Source organism: Vulpes lagopus, chromosome 12 (genome assembly GCF_018345385.1).
Source record: "Vulpes lagopus strain Blue_001 chromosome 12, ASM1834538v1, whole genome shotgun sequence".
Lineage (NCBI taxonomy): Eukaryota > Metazoa > Chordata > Mammalia > Carnivora > Canidae > Vulpes > Vulpes lagopus.
The window spans coordinates 46,172,011-46,184,165 of record NC_054835.1 but is presented as its reverse complement, the minus strand read 5'-3'; the positions used below and the strand labels follow the sequence as shown (position 1 = coordinate 46,184,165).

At 54.1% G+C, this 12,155-nt stretch overlaps 1 protein-coding gene across 5 annotated transcripts in view; it reads left to right on the top strand.

Annotated features, from left to right (window-relative positions):
* Window positions 1-5,895: 5,895 nt before the first annotated feature.
* Window positions 5,896-12,155, top strand: part of SCN4A (sodium voltage-gated channel alpha subunit 4) — a 45,395-nt gene continuing 39,135 nt past the window's right edge. For 3 of the 5 annotated variants that reach the window (XM_041725611.1, XM_041725612.1, XM_041725614.1), the window contains exon 1: window positions 6,372-6,822. The gene's annotated coding sequence lies outside the window, so the exon portion shown is untranslated. Of the gene's footprint in view, window positions 6,009-6,371; window positions 6,823-12,155 lie in introns of those variants that run through there. The other 2 variants (XM_041725610.1, XM_041725613.1) reach the window with 2 other exon arrangements.

Genomic DNA, 12,155 nt, shown 5'->3' with positions numbered 1-12,155 from the left:
TCTTCCTGGCAGTCCTGCTGTCTAGAACCACAAAGACCATTTCTACCTCCTCCTTTGTGCTTTTTGTCCCTGGGAGGGGGCCTATGGGCAGAGCATTAGCTGTGAGTCTTAGAGCTTCAATGGCTGTCAACAACCGGACATCCGGCAATGTGGTGGCAAGCCCTGGGGGAGGGAGTGGGATGGGCACAGAGGTCCCCTTTTCCAGCTGCACCTTCATTGCAGTGAGAGGGGAGAAGCCAAACTTTGTGTTTCCCATCAGCAAAACTTTGACCAAGGAGGTGCCTGTGTGCGCAAGGCAACCTGAACACTGGAGACACAGAGGTGTATTCTTGCTGGTCCCAGCATTGTTGGGAAGTGAAAAAGTACCATGGGAAGAGAGCAAAAATACAAGGCAGTGCTAAGTCCCCTGTGGGTGAGGCCTAGAAGAAGGGGTCATAAAAAGAGAGGAATTGATCACTGAGGGATAGAGTTCTGAAGTGGAGGACCTTGGGAATGGGGCCAAAGCAGTGTGGGAGAGAGAGAGGGCAGCCCAGGCTGTGCCCCAGCCTGAGCAAAGGCACAGGTGCAGGAACGGATCGTGCCCTAATGATCCAGTGGTCACACCGTCTGATTGTAGTGGAGGATCTGGGCGGAGAGAAGTTCCAGCAGCCCAGGCCGACCCAGGTCATGGAATTTAGGTTGTGCCATGTGGGTGATGGAGAGCTCTCGGTAAGTCCTGAGCAGGAGAGAAATAGAGGGGTGATGGGTGCACACCCCACCCCTTTTCTTTTAGGGGTGAATCTTCTTTTAGGAAAGAAGATTCCACCCTAAATCTTCTTTTAGGAAGATTCATCTTGTTCCTCACATCTTTGTGCATGTCAACCAGAATTAGGAAGAGCAAATGTGTGACGGGGATGTATCCTCCCCATGGTATACAGTTGGTTCCTGCGCTCACAGTGTCTCCATCTGGGGACATCTTCTGGCCACAGGTAAGGCAGGCCAGAAGTCATCCCAGAAGCAACCCTGATGCATTACAGGACAGCCGTTGGTGGTAGAGCCTGCTGGCCTCAGCGGGCCAACTCTGGGAGAACCCTCCCCCAAAGTCTCTCAACAGTCCCATGTGTGTCCCAGTTGTCCCAGTAATGACCTACTCACCAATCGAATACACAATTTCCTGGGTTTTTCCTTTCTCTGTCTTTTCTCTACTCCTTCACAGGGCTTCCTGGGATCTCCTTCCAAATAAACTACTTGCTCCCCGATCCTTGCCTCAGGCTCTGCTTTTGGGGGAATCCAAACTAAGACTGGCCTCCAATTTTTTCTGGGTCTGCCTCCACGCTGCTGAAAACTCCTGGAAAAAGCAATTCTAGTAGCTCTGTGAGAAACTTGTATTCAGCAAAGTAAAATACCAAAATAGACACTGAAGTAAATTCCTCTGGAGGACACCTGGTAGCTCAGTGGTTGAGTGTCTCTGCCTTTGGCTCAGGTCATGATCTGGGGGTTCTGGGATCAAGTCCTTCATCAGGCTCCCTGCGGAGAGCCTGCTTCTCCCTCTGCCTATGTCTCTGCCTCTCTCTGTGTGCCTCTCATTAATAAATACGTTTTAAAAAGAAAAAGAAAATTCATCTGAGAGTATAACGGTCAATGGATTAAACTGAGGCAAAGCTGGAGGCAGGGAGGCCAGTGGGAGGCCACCACCCTCATCCCTCTAAAAGAAGCACGTTGGAGGTCACTGTGGAAAACAGGCAGGAATTTGTGATTATTTCAGCACCTCAGATATAAGATCACATGATAACCCCACATGTAGTTTGGAAGGCGGGGCTGAGGTAGAAACTATCTGGCTTCTGCAAGTAGAGTTCTTTGTCAAAGGAAATGAAAGCATTTGCCATTTGAAGAGAATGGAAAAACCGCATGTGCTTATCTACCAGAGCCCCTTTGCTTATAAAAGATCTAACATCAGTCCAGCAGTGGAAGAGGTGACTTTCTGGCTACTTGGCTGGCCCACTATTAGTTAGTTTCTTTGGGGTGCTGACATTCTACATATTTCCTTTCATTTTGTCTCCATGAGGACTCTTGTTTGCATCTTGTTTTTTTTTGTTGTTGTTGTTATTTTATGGGTTTTGTTGGTTGGTTGGTTTGTTTCTTAGCATCCCACAGCGACACGTACCAAATGTCCTCCCTGTTGCCTCGGTAAATCTGGTTCGGGGAATAAATAAATGGAAAGAGATTTCTACTCAAATGTGTTCCTCCCAGTGCTGTTTTTAAGGGCTGAAAGTTGAACACACCCAGTGTCCTCTAACAAAGGAATGGCTGTGTAAATGAAGGCAATTCACTCAAAGGAAGAGTGTGCAGTCATTAAAAAAACACGAAAAATGAGCTCCTTCCTCTCAGTCTCAGATGGAACCATGGAGAAGAGGGTCTTTTTAAGAACTCAGGTGGGAGTTTCAGTGTTTCTTTTTGGTGCAGATGAGGAAGTGCTGAGTAGACACAGGTGATCCTACAACAGGCCCCTTTTCTTGGGCCCAGGCCCTAATGAGGCCCTAACTGAAGGCTCTAGTGGCATGACTAACTGGTTATGTGGGGAAGGCCTTGACAATACCATAGTAGAGAAATTCCATTTTTCTGTTCAGAGGCTCTGACTCTGCTTTTTCTCCAAATATGGCTATCCTTGTGAGGCTGGTATATGTGTGTGCGGTTTGGTCTGACAGCTCCCCGGTGATACTTTGAGGACCTAGAAAACATAGATGGCACCAGTGGGGTGCACTGTGGTGGGAGTCAGTTTCAAGGTCCCAGCCTGCTGCCGTAGAGCTATGGGGTGGAGTCCAGAGCCCCTCCCCTCCTCGACTCCCTGGAATCAGGGCTCCACCAACTATGGGGGAGCACCTGCTGAAGCTCCCAGGAAGTCTCCCTGGGAAGCTCAGGGAGGCTCAGGGAAAAAAACTGATAGTACAAGCTAGGGGTGAGGGGTGCGGGATAGAGGCCAGGACAGAGTACAACAGGCCAGTTCCTGTGAATCAAGGTGGGATTTTCTGAAAGGTGGTTCTATTCTGCAGAATTCTTTTGTTTGTGGGCAACTGAAACTCACCCTAAACTAGCCTAAGGAAAAGAGATGCTTTGGGGCTCATGTGATAGGGAAGTGCAGTGATGGAGCCGCTTTGCAGTTTGCTGCCTCAGGGGTCAAGCAGTGTCTTCAGGTCCCTCTCTCATCTCCCCCACCTGTGTGTGGTGTTCTCCTTCCCTCATCCTACAGACAGGCTCTTCCACTCCGTGGGAAACACACCTCAGTCACCTGCAGCCTTATTTCCATTACTCTAGACAAACCTAGAGAATCCCGAGAGATTATCTTTCTTTTGTACTGATACACAAATATGCCCAGAAAGGACTATGATTGACACCACTTGTGCCACATAGCCAGCTTTTGAACCAACCACTGTGGCCAGGAGGATTGGCCAGACCCGGGTGACATGGCCATCTCTATGGCCGGGGTAGGGGTTGTAATCAGCAGCCACACCAGAATGACATATTTGGAGTAGGGAATGAGCAGTTCCCCAAAGGAAGGAGAAATATTGTCATCAAGAGAGGGAGGCATTCACTTCCTCTTGGGCTGTGGGAAAAAATCATATTTCACATACAGCTTCCGTTTTCCAATCAGCCTTATTCCTAGTCCAAATGACACCTTGTGCAAATTAGAAAAATTAGCCCTGTCCTCTAGACAGTTTGCTACCTTCTGCTAGACAATCACCATCTTAAACACATGGATCTATAATGATTACAAATGTGATTACAAATTACAGTGCCCAGAATTGTGCAGTATACAACCTAGACAACTGAGTGGCCCTCTCTCACCTCATAGGTTACAGTTCCCTTCACTTACTTCCCTTCCCTCATTAAAGAAATTCTTACCTCATAGAACTCTAGGCAGCAGGTAGAGACCAAAAGGTTGGAGCCATAAATGGGAATGACAGCTGCCTACCTACTACCCCTCCTCCTGTGCCCACAGACAGGGGGTAGTGTGTATCAAAGGGACAGTAGCCAGCATCAAAGCAAACTAGAGCCACAGCAGGGCCTGAGTGATGACAGGGGGCCCAGGGAACAGCTATGGGGAAACAACTTAGGAAGGAAGAGACAAAACATTTGCTTTTCCTCTAAGTACTAAAAAAAGAGGATCCTTGGGGTACCTGGGGGGCTCAGTGGTTGAGCATCTGCCTTTGGCTCAGGTCATGATCCCAGGGTCCTGAGATCAAGTTCCGCATTTGGCTCCCCACGGGGAGCCTGCTTCTCCCTCTGCCTATGTGTCTGCCTCTGTGTGTGTGTCTCTGGTGAATAAATAAATAGAATCTTTAAAAAAATAAAGAGGATCCTTGCAAAGAAGAGTCTGGGGCACGTGGACACCTGGATCACATCACCAATAAAACTACATGGAAAATGTGTGTCAGGAAGGTCAATGAGCAAAACAGGATAAGAACCAGGCACAGAGAATGCCCATGCTCACACCTGTAGGTTTGGAAGACACACCTCTGAGGGTGTGATGTGAGTCACCTGGAGTGAGATGTGGGCAGTGCAGGTAGCAGGAACTTCTCAAACCACAGCCAGGCCTGGCGCCCAAGGAAGGGCTCGACAAGACTGAGGCTGTCTCCACAGAGAGTCACTGGGAGCAGAGATGCCATCCCACCTGCAGGATTGAGGGTGACCACTCTAAAGGCCTCCCGCTGTCCCTTAACAAAGGCCACTCTGTCCTGGGCTCAGCTCAGCTGGAGCTCTGGCTTACCAGTAAAAGACAGTGTCAGGGATGGACATGGGAGACTGGGGAGAGAAATGTAGGGAGCTTTGGGGAGCAGAGACTCCGGATTCAGTGGCAGGGTTCTCTTGTCTGCCTGGGGAAAGCATAGTGGGCCAGCTGGGAGGTGGGTCATTTCACAACAGCTCCACCAGGGGTCATCGCAGCCCCAGACTGGCCGCGGGTGGGGGGCGCAGAGGGCTAAACCAACCTCATAGGGCCCTCCACCCACCCTCCCTTCCCCGAGCTCAGAGAGACAGATGTCTAGTCAGTGGGATGGTGGCGAGGGGACTGGTGGTAGAAAAATGACGTTTGAGACTTCTGTGCTGTCCCGCTGATGGTTGTGTGGGTGTGTAGGTGGTGTGTGTTTATGTGTGTGTGTATACAGATAGGCACACACTTAATGAGAATCTAGTGATCACAGGTACACACAGGTGGCAGACTCAGACAATGGTATGGACATAAGTAACATGAATGGACATGCGTGAATGTGTGAGCATGACCGTGGGTGTGGGTGTGTGTACACGCGATGAAATCTAGTGTCCGGGATACGTGGCATTCGTGTTCACTTGGGCAGGAGAATAGATATGACTATACATGTATAATAATACAACTATCCGCACGAGCCCGATGTGAGTGTGGGAGCGGGAGTGAGCTTGCGTGAGCAATAAGCATGCGTGGGATCGGGTGTGACGCACCTTGGAAGGGTCTGTGTGAACATACGAAGGGTGGTTTATGTGTATAGCTGAGTGCGTGTGAGTGTGGCATTTGTGGGGAGACACATCCATGAGTGTGTGCCGGAGTGAGTGTGTGTGAGTGTGCGAGCTGGCGTGTGCCCCGGGGGGCTCTGGGGAATGAGTGTGAAAGGGGACTGGCGTGTAGAACGAGCCCGTGTGAGCTCCCCAAGGGTGCGAGAGGACCTGGTGGGATGGGCTCGTCCATGTGCCCCCGTGTGTGTGCGTGTGTGCGCGTGTGTGCGTGCATGTGTGTGCGCGTGCAAGCGGGCCAGCGGGTGCCAGGGGCCCCCAGCCCCGGAGGTCCCCGGCTGAGCCCAGGCGCACCCGGCCGGGCAGCGCGGCCCAGGCTCCCACCTGAAGATTGGCCCGGTCCTCAGGTTTCACTCATGACCCTGTGACATCAGCAGCAGCTGTCCCCGCCGCCCGCCCCCCGGCCAAGTCCCCCGGAGTCCCAGCCCCAGCCCGAGGTGGGCGACGGCGCTCCAGGCTCGGCCGCAAGCCCTCGGCTCCCGCCGGCAGTGAGTACCGCACCCCGCCCCGGCCGGCACCCCGAGGACAGGCCACCCCGAGGAGCAGGGCGCCCTGGCCCCGGGCCCAGCCTGGCTTCAAGGAAGCCACCGCTTGGCTCCGGGTGCCGCCGTCCTCCCGGCCACCCCGGGCCCTGCTCTGTCACGGCCTGCGCCCGGCTCCCTGCGCCCCAACCCTGCGGGTCCCCGAGACTGGCCTGGGCCGCCCTCAGTGGGCCGCTCTCTGCCCTCAGCCGGGTCCGGGCCCCCTCACTGGGCGGCGGCTGCGCTCGGCTCCAGGCGAGCACAGGGTGACCCCGGGGACAGGACGGGGCTGAGTTTCTTCAGGGGAGGAGAGCACAGGAGCCAAACGCCTGTCCCCAGCCTGTCCCCGCGGGCAGCTCAGGCTGTTCACGGTGGCTCCGAAGGCAGTGCTGTGGGGGGAGGAGAGCAGCGGGAGGCCGGTGGGGGGGGGGTGGTGGCGGCTCCTTTGCTCTGCTGAAACAGGAATCTTCCAGATGCCAGCAGAGGACACATCTCAGGCCGCACCGCCCAGGCTCTGCCCACCGCCCCTGCCGCTCCCGCAGGCCTGGGGCGAGGCTGGGCTCCTTTCCTGGGCAAGTGGGGAAGGCAGAAAGCCTGGCCCGAGGGGAAGAAGATGGGGCCGCAGCACTGAGGGGGCCTCGGGGGGATTCAGGAGGAGCCTCAGGGCCAGGAGTGGGGGCCGGGGCAGAGCGCCGGGAGAGCCAGGCACCCCAACACCACCACCACCGGGAGGCGGGGGCGGGCAGCCGCTAGTGGAAGAAGCCGAAAGGCCTGAGCAGAGGTAGGACGAGGGGTTTGGGAGGAGCGTGGTGTTGCTTCCCAGAGGGGGGCATTTGTTCAAAGATTGGGGATCCCCACGTAGAGGGCCCTGAGGGGGGGATGGGGACTTTGAGGCTTTCCAAGGAGGCACTGGATGGCACAGCAGGCCTGAGCGCCTTCCCGCCCCACACGGTTAAGGACTATGTCTGGCGGCCCCTCCCCCTCCTCGGGCACAGGGCCCTGGGCACCAGGAGGGCTCCCAATGCCCCAGGGTGGGGAGGGGGCCCTCCAGGGGGATACTAAACATGTCCCCCTCCCACCCATACCACCTGCAGCGGGGCCCTGCGTGGAAGCAAGTCACCCCGGAGCCTGGGAAGGTCAGAGCCCAAACAAGCCTTGAAGGCCTTTGAGTTTAGCCTCTATGATGAGCCATCTTGAGACTAGCTCGAGACCAGTTTGGCGCCGGTCTGGCTATTCTGGAGAGGGGAAGGGGCTGACAGAGAGGTAGGGAAGAGCCAATGGTGGGCATTGTTGTCATTGGTCTATGACAAAGGCTGTGACTGTCCCCCAGAGCCCTAAGCGGAGGTAAGGAGCCCCCAGTGGTGGCAGTGGGATGGGGACACAGGTGGAAGACTGGTCCTCCCAGGACCCTCCAGATTCTTCTAGGGTCATCCCCAGTCCCCTGCCCACAGCTAGTGGCCTTCTTCTGTGTGGCAGTGTTGTGGACAGTTGTGGTTACCACACTAGTATTTGGAGCCACATGACCTGTGTGGGCGATGCAGGGTCCCAGACATAACCCAGAAGGCCCTCTCCCGTCTCCATCCCAGGCAACTCTCAGGGGACTTGCTGGGATGTTTTTTTTTTTTTAGTCAGGTTTTGGGAAGATAATTAAGGGTCCTTCCTAGGTGACCCTGTCCTAGCCTGGTTCTGCTTGTCATTTCTGGTTGGGAACCTGCCTGAGGTGGGGCTCAGGACTTGGAATCACCTTCCCAGCTCTAGGCTGGCCTGAGCGCCAAGGCGTGCCTACTGTTTTCCCTCACCAGGCCTTCTGGGTCCCACCCCCAGGCCAGGTCATGGGAAGCCCTGAGTTCAATACTGAAAGCACAAAACTCCTGCCAGACGATGGGCAATGGTCCTGACAGGGTCCCTGCCTCCAGAGGCAACTCTGGCCACCAGAACAGAGAAAAGTATAGAGAGTGACAAGGATGGGGCGGGGGTAGTCCAGCTGGGGATGGAGTTGAGAGAAGTCTCCAGGCGCAGCCAAAGAGGAGACAAGGGAGTGGACCGTGCAGAGAGAAGTGGAAAGGCTCGCTCTCTCTCTCCAGGTGATAGGACAGAGATGCATTGAAGGGAGATGAAAAATCTGAGACCGAGTTTCCAAAGAGCAGGTAGGGAGAGGAGGGGACGAAGGAGGGTGGACGTCAACAAGCAGGGTGCAGGTTTTACAAGCCCTCCGTTCCTCGACTCCCCTTAAGGGAGGGCTCAGGCTCTGAGGGTCCTGCCACTTGCCCGCGGCACACAGCTAGTAAGGGGCACTGATGCTGGTACGGGGCTGCGTGGGGGGCAAGAGCTCGTCCCTGAGACTTGGAGGGGGGGTGGGGGTTCCAGCAGGCAGCCCTAGGGCTGGCTGCAGGTGCCAGGCCTCCTGCAGGGGTCCCCAGCTCAGCGGTGGCAGAGACAGGTCATGGTTCCCAGGGGCTCCTTCAAGAGGTGCTCCAGGAGCTGGGGGAAGCCAGAGTTCCCTCTACCCCCACCACCCCTACCCCAGGCCTTTCATGTGCTCTGGCCCCTTTTCTGCCTCATCAGCAACAGCTATTTTTATTCCCTGAGGTTTTCAGTCAACAGCCATCATTGGGGGGATGGGGTAGCAGGAGGAGCCAGCGAGGTTCAAGGAACAGACCGGGGTGGGGAGTGGAGGCAGGGAGCTGTGCCCCTCGAAGGGCAAGCCACCCCTCAGGCCCTGCTGCCCTCTGCCAGGAACCCTAGCATAAATGGAAAATATAAAACCACAGTGGTCACCAGACCCCACTCTGCTTGGAGGGTTTGTGAAGCCAGACCCCACTCTGCTTGAACTGGTTTGTGAAGCCAGGTGCCCCTGCCAGCGCCCCCGTCTGACCCCACCACACCAACAGATAGGTGCTAGAAGGACGTGGTTCATTTAGACTTGGGTGGTGATAAAACTTAGTGCTTAAGTGCCAGGGGCTCTTTTGAGAGCCCCAACGGCCCGGTACCCAGCCCCAGTCTGCTACATAAACCACCTCTGGCAAGTGACTTGCCCTCTCTGTGCCTCAGTTTCCTTCTCTGTCAAATGAAGTGATAATAGTAGGATCATGGTGAGGATTTAAAGAGCTCATGAATTTGAGGTGCCCAGAACAATGCTTGGCAAGTAGTCGGCTCTACATAAGTGTTAACTAGTAGTTAATTATCGTGGCTTTCACCAGGCTGTGACTCTGAAATCAGTGTCTCCTCTTGTGGGGGAAGAGGAGGCAATAGGAAAGAAAGGAGCTACAAACGTTGGGTCCCCCTGGCAGGAAGCAGGACGACCTTATCCAGCTCTGGGCACCCTGCATAGCTGGGGGCGTAAATGTATTTTTTTCCTATCTGGTCTCCTTCAGGTGAGGGGGATCCTTTTATAAGATGGATAACAGACTCCCTTCTGTGAGGGTCTGCGGTTTATGAATTTTGCTGTGAGGACAGTGACACCAAAAGCAAAGCAGAATCCTTCTGGCTTCCATTTCAGTAAGATCTGCTCCCGACTCTGGTCCCCCCCCCCACTTTTTTTTTTAAGATGTTATTTATTTATTAATGAGACACACAGAGAGAGGCAGAGACACAAGCAGAGGGAGATGTAGGCTCCCTGCGGGGAGACTGACGCTGGTCAATCCGAGGACCCCGGGATCACAACCTGAGCCAAAGGCAGACACTTAACCACTGAGCCACCCAGGTGCCCCAACTCTGGTCTTTTTTGAGGTTTGTAAGTTCTTGATTGGCCTTAATTTGGGAGAAGGATCTTTTACCAGGGTAGTTGGTGGCCTGGAGCAGTTCCTGGAATAGAGCGAAGTTCTCAGAGGTAGTGGCAGGGCCAAGCTGGCTGAAGGGGCAGAGACAGTCCACCAGCCTTCCTTGTGGGTTTCCTGTAATAGACTGGGGCTCCACCAGCAGCAAGAGGGCCACTCTCCCTGGCACTGGTAACCATGATCCCCAACTCCCCGGACCTGGCAGGGGTGTGGGGCCCAAGTGGGGAGGGCTCAAAGCCCACCTTACCTGGATGGTTGGGGTCTGATGGAGGGAACGGCAAACCAGGTTGGCTCTGATCAGTTTTGAACAGTCTTTCTGTTGCCCTCTTGGTGGACTCATGGCAGGAAAAAAGCCTGTCTGCCATGGTCTGGGAAAGGTGAGGCTGTGGGTCAGAGACAGGAGAACAAAGGCAGACATCTCCTGGAGTATACTGTGGATAGGAACAGGCAGGGCAGGGGAAGCAGCCCTGTGTGCAGGGGGTGGATCTGCCCAAAGGTGAGTGAGGTGGGCCCAGATGTGTACGGGAGAGGGTGTGCATGCACAAGTTTGAGTGAAGACATCCGTAGAACCCCAGTGGTATTGCTTGGGGGCTCCTTAGAAAGAGCTGAGCTAGCAGAGGGCAGGAAGCCCCAGGCCTGGGTGGAACTAATTAGCCTCCCCACCCTTTGGAGCAGCTGGGAAATGACTCATAGAAGCAATGTGTGTGTGTGTGTGTGTACAAGTGGGCTGCAGAGGGCATTAGGGGGTACATGAGGGTCGACCTTGTATAAAAGAAACTCATATCTCTAGAAAGTCTCTTTACCAAGCTGTTGATTTGTAGTCTTCAATCCCATGATTCTCAACACACAGCCCCAGGAGGCCTGAGTCTAGTCCCACCAAGGCCTGCCAGACGCCCTCCTCAGCTGGTGCATTTTAGGAGCTTTGTCCAAGGACCTGGTCTGCCCTTTGAAGAGGGCAGTGAGAGTCAGGCTGCCCAGTCCCCCAGAGGGCTGGGGGAGGCAGTGTTTGAAATAGCAGGCACAAGGATTTGTGTTAGAGAGCTGTGTTCAAATCCTACCTCTGCCACTTGTCAACTGGGAAGCTGAGCCTGGGACAGCGCCAGGCACTCAGTAAGCACCAAATGAACATATCCACGACTGCTTTTCTTCCAGAAATAATTCTTAAGCCTTCACCTTGAGGGCCTGTGCATATCAGCACTCTGGGTGAAGGTGTTAAGATTTGGGGGTCAGAGGAACCAGCCTCCCCCACTCCTAATAGACTCTTCTCCATCCTGATGGGGGTTGGAATTCTACATCTTAAGAAGAATTCTTTTGATTTGAGGCTCAGTCTTGGAAGGGGAAAGCTGCTCCTGGGTCTTTGCTTCAAGGGAGAAAAAGCTTCCAGGGCCGCCAACAGATGAGCTGGGCGGGCTTAGGAGGAAGGGGGCACAATTCGCAAAACCCAAACACAGCCCATTTGAGGATTTATTTCTCATTTGTGGGTTTTTTATTTCATTGGGCCCCAAGCCAAACAGAAACACTCTGGGTTAAGGGAAAGAGTCAGGTTTGAGAAGAGGAGGCAGCTTAGAGAAAACTAAATGATATTTTTTGAGAGCCACCGGGAATTGGCAGAGAATGGATCCGATTGTGGGGGGAGGGGCTGCTGACATATCCTGAACAAGAAAACAAACTTGGCATACAGTTAAGTACAAAATAAATGTGGTCACCACTATCATTCTTACCCCTGGCAGAGGATACCTTATTAGGTTGATTGAATCAGGTGCCTGAAAAAGGGGGAAGCATATTTTGACCCAGTGAGCCCCACATGGAAAGTGCCATCACCATTAGCTCACCCCTTGACCAGGAGCACCCCTCATGTGACCCTGATTGTTTCCGGAACTCTTGGGGCTCCTGAGTGTCCGGAGGTTTTCACTCCCAGCTCCAGGCCTCCCTCCAAGACCTCTTGGAGCAGATTTCCTCTGCAGAGTGTTAGATCAGGAGGGGAGGGCACCTGGGGTGACTTCCTCCAAGGCTCTGGCCTGCCAACACTGCAGCCCTAAGTGCTGGCAGAGAAACAACACAGCTACCCCCTTTCCCATCCCTATCCCCAAACTTCTCTAGCTAAGAAAAAGCCATGACTTGAGATTTATAACCAGGGGGCACGGGGATTCATTTTGCATTCTTGGAACTGGGCCACGATGGGAATGCAGGAATTTGGGAAGTAGGCCACCCGGATGCCCAGTGCTGTCTTTGGCCAGGATAGAAAAAGTTTGATCTCTTTCAGTGTCCTAGAAAGTTCTGAGTCTGAGCCCCCTCTGCTTAAAGCTTCTCCCCTGGCCACATGGAGCTCTGAAATAAT